The 12,099-nt window shown below is 44.2% G+C and overlaps 1 protein-coding gene across 1 annotated transcript in view; it reads right to left on the bottom strand.

Annotated features, from left to right (window-relative positions):
- Positions 1-10,232, bottom strand: part of MEGF10 (multiple EGF like domains 10) — a 233,414-nt gene extending 223,182 nt beyond the window's left edge. The window contains exons 1-2 of the mRNA XM_063706742.1: positions 9,948-10,232; positions 7,334-7,489 (exon numbers count right to left, since the gene is read on the bottom strand). The gene's annotated coding sequence lies outside the window, so the exon portion shown is untranslated. The remainder of the gene's footprint in view (positions 1-7,333; positions 7,490-9,947) is intronic.
- Positions 10,233-12,099: the final 1,867 nt, after the last annotated feature.

The following is a 12,099-nucleotide window of genomic DNA, read 5'->3' as shown; positions in this document are numbered from 1 at the left end:
CTGGGTTGCTACATGTGCAGTGCCTGGCATACCACAAGCTGTCAATGAGATGATGATGATGATGGTAATGTTTCCAGAGAAGGACCACTAACCTCCATGTGTTGACTAAAGGAAGACCTTGGTTTTTTTTAATATATAAAAAATATTGTCTGAGGCCAGGCATGGTGGCTCACTCCTGTAATCCCAGAAATTTGGGAACCTGAGGTGGGTAGACCACTTGAGTTCAGGAGTTCGAGACCAGCCTGGACAACATGGCAAAGCCCCGTCTCTACTAAAAATACATAAATTAGCTGGGTGTGGTGGTGCATGTCTGTAGTCCCAGCTACTCGGGAGGCTGAGGCAGGAGAATTGCTTGAACCCAGGAGGCGGAGGTTGCAGTGAGCCAAGATTGCACCACTGCACTCCAGCCTGAGTGACAGAGCAAGACTCCATCTCAGTATATACATATATATATATAGTCTGAAGTTTATACCCTGTTAAAAACATAATATGGTAAAATGTCAACACATTTGTATAAAATCATCAACATCATTTAATGAGAACTACATAGGGTAAAAGAGTTTGATTTTAACAGTTAGATGACTGGCATTAACATTTCCCAAATATTCAGTAGAAGACACCATAGGGTAGAAACATCTAGATGACAGAAATAGAGGAAGGGAGCAGGGAGAAGCAAGGGAAGGGCAAAGAGGTGGAGGGAGAGGGAAAGTCCCACATCCCTGGCCCTGAGTCCTCAAATCTCACCCTGCCCAGGACTTAAAATTACTGCCCTTTCTACCACTCACAGGCTTGCTTCCCTAAACAGTCCCGTCTGGGCTTCTTCCTGCTGTAGGATTTAAAAATCCAGGCTTTCATTATTGTCTCCCCAACTCAGCCTACCTACCCATACCCAAAACAAAACACACATAGCATGTTTTCTTTTTCTTCTTCTTCTCTTATTTTTCAATGAAGTCCCACCATTTATTAAAGTTAAATAACTTTTTTTTTTTTTTGGAGACAGAGTCTAGCTCTGTTGCCCAGGCTGGAGTGCAGTGGTGTGATCTCAGCTTACTGCAACCTCTGCCTCCTGGGTTCAAGTCATTCTCCTGCCTCAGCCTCCCAAGTAGCTGGGATTACAGGCACCCACCCCCACGCCCAGCTAGTTTTGTATTTTTAGTATAGACAGGGTTTCACTGTGTTGGCCAGGCTGGTCTTGAACTCATGACCTCGTGATCTACCCACCTTGGCCTCCCAGTGCTGGGATTACAATCATGAGCCACCACGCCTGGCCAAAGTTAAATAACTTCTATAACAGGCATGAATTTTACAGTCCCAAAACCCAGATGTGCAAACATAAAACCCCCTTTTTTTTAAAAAACTGACTTAGATCACAAGACCCACTTCCACAAATGGAAAAATACCTTACTGCCAATTCAAGGAAAACGCAGACATTTCTGGGATTTCTTTCTTAGTTTCTTTGGGTAAATAGGAAGTCAATATGGAATTCATACTCTCTCTTATTTCCTTCTGTTCTCTCCATCACTCCCTAAATCTGGGGGCAACAGGTACAGCAGCTTGAGCTGCAGAAAAGAAAGAAAGGATTCTCTCAGTTCTCTCAAGGAGACTGTCTAGAACAGCAGACTGTTCTAATCTTGATTACAAATAATCAAGTAAATGCCCAATTGTAATAAGGTAAGTTTCCCAAAAATGTTTTGGGAGTACAGAGCAAGTATAAAGAAGCATAAACTCAGTTCAAAGGGCCAGAGAAGCTTCCAAGAGGAGGCAGTTTTTAAGTTTTATCTTAAAGAGTGAGATGGAGACAGTAAGTTTAAGAAGACAGGGAAGGATATCTCAGGAAGCATTTGCTAAGGCATGGAATAGTGGGAGAGGGTGATGTCCTTGGGAAATAGAAGTAGTTCTGTCCAGCTGGAGCACAGGGCATGCTCAGAATACTGGGTAGGAGATGAGTCTAGAAAGATGAACACACTGTACATCAAGCCAAAGGATTTGGAGTGTCTTCTCTAGACCAGGGCTTGGCAAACTGTACATGGAGTCCAAATATAGCCTGGTTTTGTAAACAAAGTTGTACTGAACACAGCCATACTCATTTGTTTACATACTGTCTTCAGCTGCCTTCATGCTTCAACATCAGAGTTCAGTAGTTATGGCAGAGGGTATATGGCCACCAAAGTAAATATACTAATATTTACTATCCAGCTCTTTACCTTAAAAGTTTGCTAGCTGGGCCTGGTGGCTCACGCCTGTAATCCCAGCACTTTGGGAGGCTGAGGTGGGCAGATCATAAGGTCAAGAGATGGAGACCATCTTGGCCAACATGGTGAAACCCCATCTCTACTAAAAATACAAAAATTAGCTGGGCATGGTGGCGGGTGCCTGTAGTCCCAGCTACTTGGGAGGCTGAGGCAAGAGAATCGCTTGAACCCTGGAGGCAGAGGTTGGAGTGAGCCAAGATCGCACCCCTGTACTCCAGCCTGGCGACAGAGCGAGACTCTGTCTCAAAAAAAAAAAGTTTGTCGACCCTGGGCTAACCCACTTCAGTAATATATGCACCCTCTTTAAAAGGATAAATTATCCTAGAGCCAAAACTCCACTTAAAAATTGTTAGTATATTGTTATTTAGATATAAAATTAAGTGCAAGCATCTTATGCTTATAGCTCTTTTGCAACTATAAAAATGTGTATAAACTAACAAAAACAATACAATTCAAATTAATTTATTAATTCAATGTGAATGATGACATCACTTGTATGGAGACAGATTTCCATGCAGGAGACAGATTTGGTGCAGGTACCAAAATCAATTTTCAGTACTCAGCTCTAAGGAAGCCACTGAGGTGATCCACAATTGTTCATTGTGGGGAGAAGCAAGAGAGATCAGATTGTTGCTGTGTCTTTATAGAAAGAAGTAGACATAGGAGACTCCATTTTGTTATGTACTAAGAAAAATTCCTCTGCCTTGAGATTCTGTTAATCTATAACCTTACCCCCAACCCCCTGCTCTCTGAAACATGTGCTGTGTCAACTCAGAGTTAAATGGATTAAGGGTGGTGCAAGATGTGCTTTGTTAAACAGATGCTTGAAGGCAGCATGCTCCTTAAGAGTCATCACCACTCCCTAATCTCAAGTACCCAGGGACACAAAAACTGCGGAAGGCCGCAGGGACCTCTGCCTAGGAAAGCCAGGTATTGTCCAAGGTTTCTCCCCATGTGATAGTCTGAAATATGGCCTCGTGGGAAGGGAAAGACCTGACCGTCCCCCAGCCCGACACCCGTAAAGGGTCTGTGCTGAGGAGGATTAGTATAAGAGGAAGGCATGCCTTTTGCAGTTGAGACAAGAGGAAGGCATCTGTCTCCTGCCTGTCCCTGGGCAATGGAATGTCTCGGTATAAAACCCGATTGTATGCTCCATCTACTGAGATAGGGAAAAACCGCCTTAGGGCTGGAGGTGGGACCTGCGGGCAGCAATACTGCTTTGTAAAGCATTGAGATGTTTATGTGTATGCATATCTAAAAGCACAGCACTTAATCCTTTACATTGTCTATGATGCAAAGACCTTTGTTCACGTGTTTGTCTGCTGACCCTCTCCCCACTATTGTCTTGGGACCCTGACACAACCCCCTTTTCTTTAAGCACCCACGAATGATCAATAAATACTAAGGGAACTCAGAGGCTGGCGGGATCCTCCATATGCTGAACGCTGGTCCCCCGGGTCCCCTTATTTCTTTCTCTATACTTTGTCTCTGTGTCTTTTTCTTTCCTAAGTCTCTCGTTCCACCTTACGAGAAAGACCCACAGGTGTGTAGGGGCAACCCACCCCTACAGTTCATGTTTTAAAATATCATCCAAATGAAAACACGATAATTTAAAAATCACCGCAGAGAGCTGCAGATTCTGGATGACATGCAGTTACTGAAGAAATCTAACAGACAGCTATTCATATGGCAACAAATAGCTAAAAACAACTAGTCCAAACTAGGTGAACCCAAGGGGTAGCAATGGATTAGAGAGAAGAGGACACATTTGAGAATATTCAGTACACTATCTGGACAAAACGTTAAACATCAAATGGTCGTGGGGAGGAAGAAACATAAGGGAAGATTCAGGAATGACTCATAGGTTTCTGGCGTGGGCATGTGTGCTCACCGAGGTGAATAAACACAAAGGAGGTAAAAGCTTGGGAGAGAAAGACACTAAGATCCCTTGGGTATGTTGAATTTAAGGCATCTGTGAAACTGGTTCTTATTCTGAATAAAGTTGGATGTATAGGACAATGCAGTTATAAGCAATAACTGGCTCATAAAGATATGCAAGTTGGAGGCCAGGCACGGTGGCTCACACCTGTAATCCCAGCACTTTGGGAGGCCAAGGCGGGTGGATTGCCTGAGGTGAGATGTTCGCAACCAGTCTGGCCGACATGGTAAAACCCTGTCTCTACTAAAAATACAAAAAAATTAGCTGGGCATGGTGGCCTGCACCTGTAATCCCAGCTACTCGGCAGGCTGAGGCAGGGGAATTGCTTGAACCAGGGAGGTTGAGGTTGCAGTGAGCCGAGATTGTGCCACTGCACTCCAGCCTGGGCGACAGAGTGGGACTCCATCTCAAAAAAAGGAAAAAAAAAAAAGATATGGAAGTTGGAAATAAGTTGTTATTGAACTACCAATATAGATGAAATGATAGCCCACATAGAAAAGTAAAAAGTGAGAGAAGAAGAAAGCACTAAAAGACACTTAACAAAGAACTGGCCATTATAGGGAGCTTTCTAAATAACTACATTTATGAATCCCTAAATATAATCAATTCAGTATGATCTATGTGAATGGAGGGAAATTATAATATGCATAATATGAGATACCAATACAAAAGTTATTTCTTTTTGGTGGATTCATTTTGGTGGATGCATAGAGGAGACAAGCATTGATAGAAGATTTATTTATGTTCGCTAAAATTTGGTTTGCTCTCCCAGGAGGCACATTAACTTGGATAAAAGGACAAAATGGTACAGAATGTGGCAGTCACTGTTAGTTGTCTATTCAATATCCATTTCTTCTTTACAAACCAACCTGAATTTTTCTCCGTGGCAATGTGCCTAGCTGAAAACTTTATTTCCCCGCCCACTCTGCAACTATAAATGGCCATGGAACACAGTTCTGGCCAATGAAATACAAGTGAAAGTCAAAGGATGAAACTTCTGCGGAAGCTCTTGAAAAGGCACATAGACTCAAGTGACTGGATGCTTTGTGCATACCTTCTTCCTTCCTAGATACGTCGTGTTGGAGGTGGAGCCACAGTATTGTGACCACCAGGCCCCAAAAGCATGGTAAGGATTGCGGAGCGTAAACACAGGAGGATCCTGGGGGCTTCACAAATCCTCAGTATGAGCCCTGACTCTGCTTCCAGATGTAAATAAGAATAATTGGATCCCTAATTTTTTAAGTCACTTTTTTTCTGGGTTTCTGTTACTTGAGGCCTAGTGAATTTCTCCCTACGCAGGAGGCCTATTTGAAAATGGTCTCAGCTAAAAAATCCCCACAGATAGCTTTCAAAGTTAATGTAATGTCCAGGAATAAATGAAAAGTTGATTCCCACCTAGATGCAACAGGAAACCTCTCAACCCTATTACTAGGGCCACCTGCTTCAGCCCTGATTAAACAAAGTGAAGGAAAAAAGGAAGTGGGCAGCCCAGAGTTAAGCTGGCCATGACAAATGAGTTCCCGGTAAGACTGTATCCTCCAAATCTCCAATTTCTAGCATCCTCTACCGTGCTTTCTTTTTGCTTTTCATCTTTCTTTCCATTCTTAATCTAATGGGAAAAAAGAGAATAATAAAGTATGAATACTATTATTCATTAACCTTCAGTGCCTTCTCATTGTCCACCCAGTTAAGCATATGAAGGATGATTTATTGAACTATTAATTTGTGCTTTTTATTGCCAGTGTTTTCATCTCCTATTCCAAGCAAGTAGCCAGGCTAATTGCCGCCTTACTTCAGGGAAGTTTGTGGCAGAAGCTTGAAAGCAAATGACCTACTACACCTGCTTGTGTCCTGGTCTTCAAGAGCTTGGGTTCCTGAAGTGGATTATGCTGGAGGAACACAGGTAGAAGCAGAAGTAAGAAAGGAGAGAAGGAGACTGCCCTACTGCCCTATACCAGGAAGGTGTGGTGGTTTCCACAATCATCAAGGGGCCTGTGTCCTACTTCTAGCAGAACCTGGGGAAGAAGACAAGGACTCTGCAGGGCCTAACTGTGTGGTGAAGCTAGGGAGGCTGTACCCTTGGCAACAGGGCTTCCATTGTGAAGAAAGATGCCTGCAGGCCAAGAAGAGCAGAGAAACAGAGTCACTGCCATTCAACAGTTCATGACAACTTCAACAATAGGGTCACCATAATGAGCCAAAAATTAGGAGCAATTCTCCTGTGTTTTAAGGAACCACAAAGTCTCTGAGAGACTGAAGAAGAGAGAACACCCAAATGACAGATTAAATTTACCTCCAGCAAGGTGGGATTAAGGCTCACAGAAATATCCAGCACACTCTCCTCATATCTACTGGGGTCCAAGGCCTCAACAGCACAGTCTCCTCAACCTGCTGCTGCAGACGTTTCACTTTTATTCCTCTGCTTGAATCCTACAATCGCAATGCTTTCCTGCCTCTGTGTTTGCTTGGATTTTTTTGTCCTTTGGCAATTTAATGCATGTATTCATCCATTTAATAATAAGTGCCCATCTTTTCTATCTTCAAATACTTGCCCTTCATAAGGTTCTCCCTGACCCCTCTGAAAAGCCATAATTTCCTCCTTTACATCTCCAAGTTTTGTACTTCTCTTGGGACATTTACCCTGTACTACTTTTTGTTACCATTTCACATCTGCTCCCCCCAACATCTTAAACATTTATTGAACATCTACTAAGCATCCTAAAGACAGTGACTGTTTCCCAAGTACCTAGCATAACACCATATGCCATTGACCTTAGGACACTAAACTGAACCGAGCACAGAGCCTGTCCTCAAAGTTCTCAAAGTCTATGTATCATGCTCAGGGATCACAGGATTGTATGTAGTAACTTCTCAGCCTTTGTTGATCTTGATTGTCAGCACTTTAAAGCTCCATTCAGCTACTTATAGAAAATTTAAGCAAAATGAGGAAGATAATTTCGTTGGAGAGAAAGCTTCTGGATGCTTCAGAATATGCCACCTCACCTGAATGGTAACCATTACACTTGTAAATAAGATAAAATAGCAAGAAAAATATAAACATATGCTTTGATTATTTCCTTTTTGAAAATCAATAAGATCATTTTTATTTTCAAAGAAAATGTGCAAATAAAAATATTGTTACCGCTTATTTGAAATCCATGAAAAATGCTGAGGTGAAGGAACTGTTGTCCAAAAACTGCTTTCTCTTCCCGGGCTTACTTCCTTTGCCTTCATTATTTTCTGCTGCCACTGCTGCTTTGGAATTTGCTGTTATGTGTAATAAACTCCATCACAGTGTCTGTGGATAAATCAAGAAATATTCACTGGAGATCTTGTCACAGGCCACAGTCCAGACTTAATCCCTGCTCTCCCTTCCCACGCTTCTCAGTCTGTTTAGGCTCTCTCTCTTCTTCCAAATTCTCCATTCTCCTGATTCTACTAGCCTTTGGAGGCGACCTTTCTGTTTTCCGTCTCCCAAGTATGTCACACACCTATATCACAGTGGGCTAATGAAGGAAGGGGCACTGGCCTGGAATCAAGAAGCCTAAGCTCATTTGGTCATTTATTCAATCAACAAATATTTTTGAGTATTTTCTATGTATCAGGCCTTGGTCTAAGCCTTGAAAAGTGGTAATGAACAACATAGTGAAATCCCCAGCTTACATTCTAGTGGATAAAGATAAGTATACAGATTATCAAGAAGATTATAGATGGTGATAAATGCTATGAAGAAAATAAAGGGGTTGATGTGATAGAGTAATTTTACACGGTCACTTGGAGTGCAGCTGTCAGGGAAGGCTTTTCTGCCATTTAAGCAGAGACCTGATGGATGGGAAGGTGCTAACCAGATTCCAAGAAAGAGTGTTTCTGGCATCACATCCCTAATATGCCCAAGACACAGGAAGGAGGCCATATGGCAACAGCAGGGAGCAGGAAGAAGAGAGGGACCCTAGCAAGATCAGCAGAAAAGGATGAGCTCATGGAGGATCTAGCAGCCATGCTGAGGAGTTTCGATTTTAATCTAAGAGTATGAGATTTATTTGATGTGCTTTAAGCAGAGGAATGAAACCATTTCATTTTTGTAAACATCACGATGACTACAGGGTGAAGAGTGGAATTAGAAATATCAATTAGGAGACTACTACATACACTCAGGAGAGAGAAGGGGGAGGATTCAGTTCTTTAGAGCTGAAGCTTACAGGAGTTACAAATGGATCCCGTGTAAGAGGTAGTGGGGAGTCACCAAGATAGTGTCCAGATTTGGGCTAAAAGGCTTGGGTGGATGGTGGGTGGCCTTCACTGACACAGGACAGCATTCCAAGCCTGCCTTGCCCAACTCTGGGCAATTTTGCCTCTTCAACTTTGAAATAAAGGCTTTGAAAGGGACTGAATAAGTGGCCACAGGCACTTTTCCAGCACTAAAATACCACAGTTCTTTTGGGTTATTAGGACACAAATATGTTTTTCTTGCTTCCCATTAAGAAAATAACACAAGATTTAAAATGACAGAGGCTGAGATTCAAATCAAAGATCCACAAACCCACGTGGTATTGGCAAACAGATTCCACGTGCCTCAGTCTCCCCATCTGCAAAATGGAATCACAAAACAGGCCTGCCTCACTGCGCTGCTGGGAGGGATACATAATATATGTAAGGAGCCTGGAATATAACCGTTCTTGGTCAGTCCCACATTCTCCTTTCCTGACAGACCCAACAATTGTTTATTTTCTTTCTTTCATTCATCTCACTTTCTAAGTCTCTTGGCTCTAGGACTTTTCTCCAAGGATGAACTAAGATCTGGGACTCCCAGAGCAGATTTCACTTGTGTCCTTCCCTCCCTGGGGTGGTCGCTTAGTCCTGGACCTCTCTGCCTTCCCGCTTGGATGTAGACCATTTAAAGGGTGAGCGCCATGCAGTTAGCTTCAAGCCTGGGGACACCGGGGTTTCAACACCAGGGTTTTAATATCGGAGCTTAATTTTGACGCATACTTTTCCCTGCCTTCCAGCTCCACCCCTTTCCCTGATCAATGGGGCTAGGAAGGGGAAAAAGTGAACAGCAAAAACCAGTCCTGAGAAGAAAATGGGATGGAATGGCTGCTGATGAGAGAGATCTCATCCCCTGAAATCCCACCAATACGCTTTTTTGCTGCCGATGGCCATAGTACTTCACACTTGGGGAACGACATGGACAAACTACAAGGGATATTACAGTCTCATCTGCTGCCTAAAACTAAATTACCAAAAACTAAAATTTGAGATGCCATAAAAATTCACTGATGAACTCTTTCGTTTTTCTTATTGATGCCTCTCTTTTTCATTTATCTTAATTGCCCATTTTTGCTTTCAGGAATAAAGCCAAAAAAAACAGAATTCTCCAAGTGTCAAGCAAAAACACATACTTTGCACACGTTTCTCGAGGTCCAGCCCGAAAGCCTGCGCCCTGGGCGTCCCTGCTTCCGCCGCTAGAGGGGGGTGCGCTGCTCGCTCCCCTCCCTCCACCTCCCGCGTAGCCTGCGGGCCCCTGGCGGCCCAGGGCATTGGGCAGAGACGCCAAGCCGGCTGATACACACGCCCGGAGGAGGTGAGGGAGGAAGCCACTTGAAAATAAACAGGTGCCGTAAAGGGCATAGGTAGCTTGCCCGGTTTTCCTGCTTCCTGGTCGCTCGCGCTCGCCTCCCCGCCGCCTCGCCTCCCCTCGAGCAGCCTCCGCACCCCGTTCTTTCACTCCTCGGCGCGTGAGCTCCTGGCAGCCTCACCCTTTTGCACATGACGCGCCTCCCCGGGTCTCCCGCAGGCAGGCCTCGCTCCTCCCTCCGCCAGGCCTGCCCGGGAGGCCTCGACCCGGCGAGGTGACCCGCCCCAGGGTCGCCGGCGCGAGGACGAGGCTGGCGGTGCGCTGCTTCCTCAGAGCCGCTTCCTCAGAGCCGGCTGCGGCGGGCCCGGGCGGGAACCACGGAGCCCAGTGTACCAGCCTCCTCGGTGCTACCGCGGGACACAGAGGAAACAGGAACAGCTGGTTTCTGTGGGCAGGCCCCGGGCTGGAACTAGAGCCAGGGTAAGGGAAGCAATAATAACATCTCACATTTGCAAGAGGGCCTTATGCTTTCCAAAACGCACTCACAAATACCCTGGCTTATGTTACTTACTGTAAGGTGCGCAAGTATTAGGGACCCCTTTTTACAAGTGAGACAACTGAGCCCATAGGAAGGTTAAGCATTAGTGACAGAGCTGGACTGGACTCCAACGCCACGGTGAGAGGTTTGCCCAAACATCCCTGACCTGTGTAACATCCGTCAGGAGCTTAGCGCGATGAAGATCAGATGACTCAGCGGCTCCAACGCTTGAGAGCCCTTACTGTGGCCCTTTACTGTGTCCAGGTGCGGCCGGCGGGGGACAGGGAACGAGATCACAGCGAAGACCCAGAAGAAACAAAAGGCAAGCGAATGTAAGAGCTTCACCACCTTCCCACTCCAGGACGGTGGACAAGAGGTTTGAAAGCTGTAATGTCCTCACTGTCTTCCTTCCCTCTCATGGAATGAAAAGTCGTTTTTGCCAGAATATTATACCTGCAAGATCTCACGGGGAGGAGACTGCAGCCCACCCGCTGGAGATTTTTGCCTACAGAAAGCTTCCCTTTTTTTGCAACCCAAAGACAGACTTTTATAGCCTCTCCAACTCCCCTTGGATTTTTAAGAGAGAGAAAGAAAAGCCCCAAAGTGAAAGATAGTGGTCATTTATGCCTTGGAAAGATAAATGGGTGTTTTTGTTTTTAAATCAATTTTCCTTTTCTAAAGAATTCTTTCAAAAAATTAGTGGGAGTTGAGGTGAGGCATGTGTTTTATATTTTTATATCCACTTTAGTAAGTTTTAATATAACGTCTTGAGTCCCTTTTGAATTTCTTTATGACCCAGGTCAAGCTGCCCTGATTCAGGTTCCACGCAGCTAAAAATTAAATTGTAGCTTCTATCCATGTCACAAATATGTAAGCTGGGGAGGTAACCTACTATCAGGCCATATTTACAGAATGGCTAAAAAACTAAGCTAAACTTCTCGAAGATGTCAATACCTAAGTGTCTTTGGGATACTTCCTGAAACTACCTGTGAGAATCTGTTCATTTTTTCTTTTAATTAGGACTTTATTTTACTGAAAAAAATAATAACTTGAATGAAGAGAGCCAAAGTACATGGTGATGTGAGTGTGAGTCATGGAACTTGTTCTTTTTTCTGAATAATTATTTCACTTAAGAAGACATCCAGATACATCCAGATAATTTGACTATTTGCCGACCTCTTGGATGTACCATAGATTCTTATGCATTGGATCCTTGAAGACTTAACGCTTCAGGATGGCATGCTGGGCACACAAGTTCACTTCCCCCTTGCAAAGCCACATGACATTTACGGTAAAGAAATAAGGCAGAAATAAAGCCATGACACTACTGTGACCAGAAGGAAGGCCATCCGTGAGAAATATACTTTTGTGAAGTTCTTGGCAAGAAGAAAGAGTAGAGGACCAGGCCGGGCGCGGTAGCTCACGCCTGTAGTCCCAGCACTTTGGGAGCCCAAGGCGGGTGGATTACAAGGTCAGGAGATCGAGACCATCCTTGCTAACACGGTGAAACCCCGTCTCTACTAAAAGTACAAAAAATTAGCTGAGCGTGGTGGTGGGCGCTTGTAGTCCCAGCTATTGGGGAGGCTAAGGCAGGAGAATGGCGTGAACCCAGGAGGTGGAGCTTGCAGTGAGCCGAGATCATGCCACTGCACTCCAGTCTGGGCAACACTGCAAGACTCCGTCTCAAAAAAAAAAAAAAAAGAAAGAAAAGAAAAGATAAATAAAATTGATAATTTGACTATGGTAAAGAAATTTATGGTAAAGAAATAAGGCAGAAATAAAGTCATGACACTAC

Source organism: Gorilla gorilla, chromosome 4 (genome assembly GCF_029281585.2).
Source record: "Gorilla gorilla gorilla isolate KB3781 chromosome 4, NHGRI_mGorGor1-v2.1_pri, whole genome shotgun sequence".
Lineage (NCBI taxonomy): Eukaryota > Metazoa > Chordata > Mammalia > Primates > Hominidae > Gorilla > Gorilla gorilla.
This window is presented reverse-complemented; position numbering and strand designations above follow the sequence as displayed.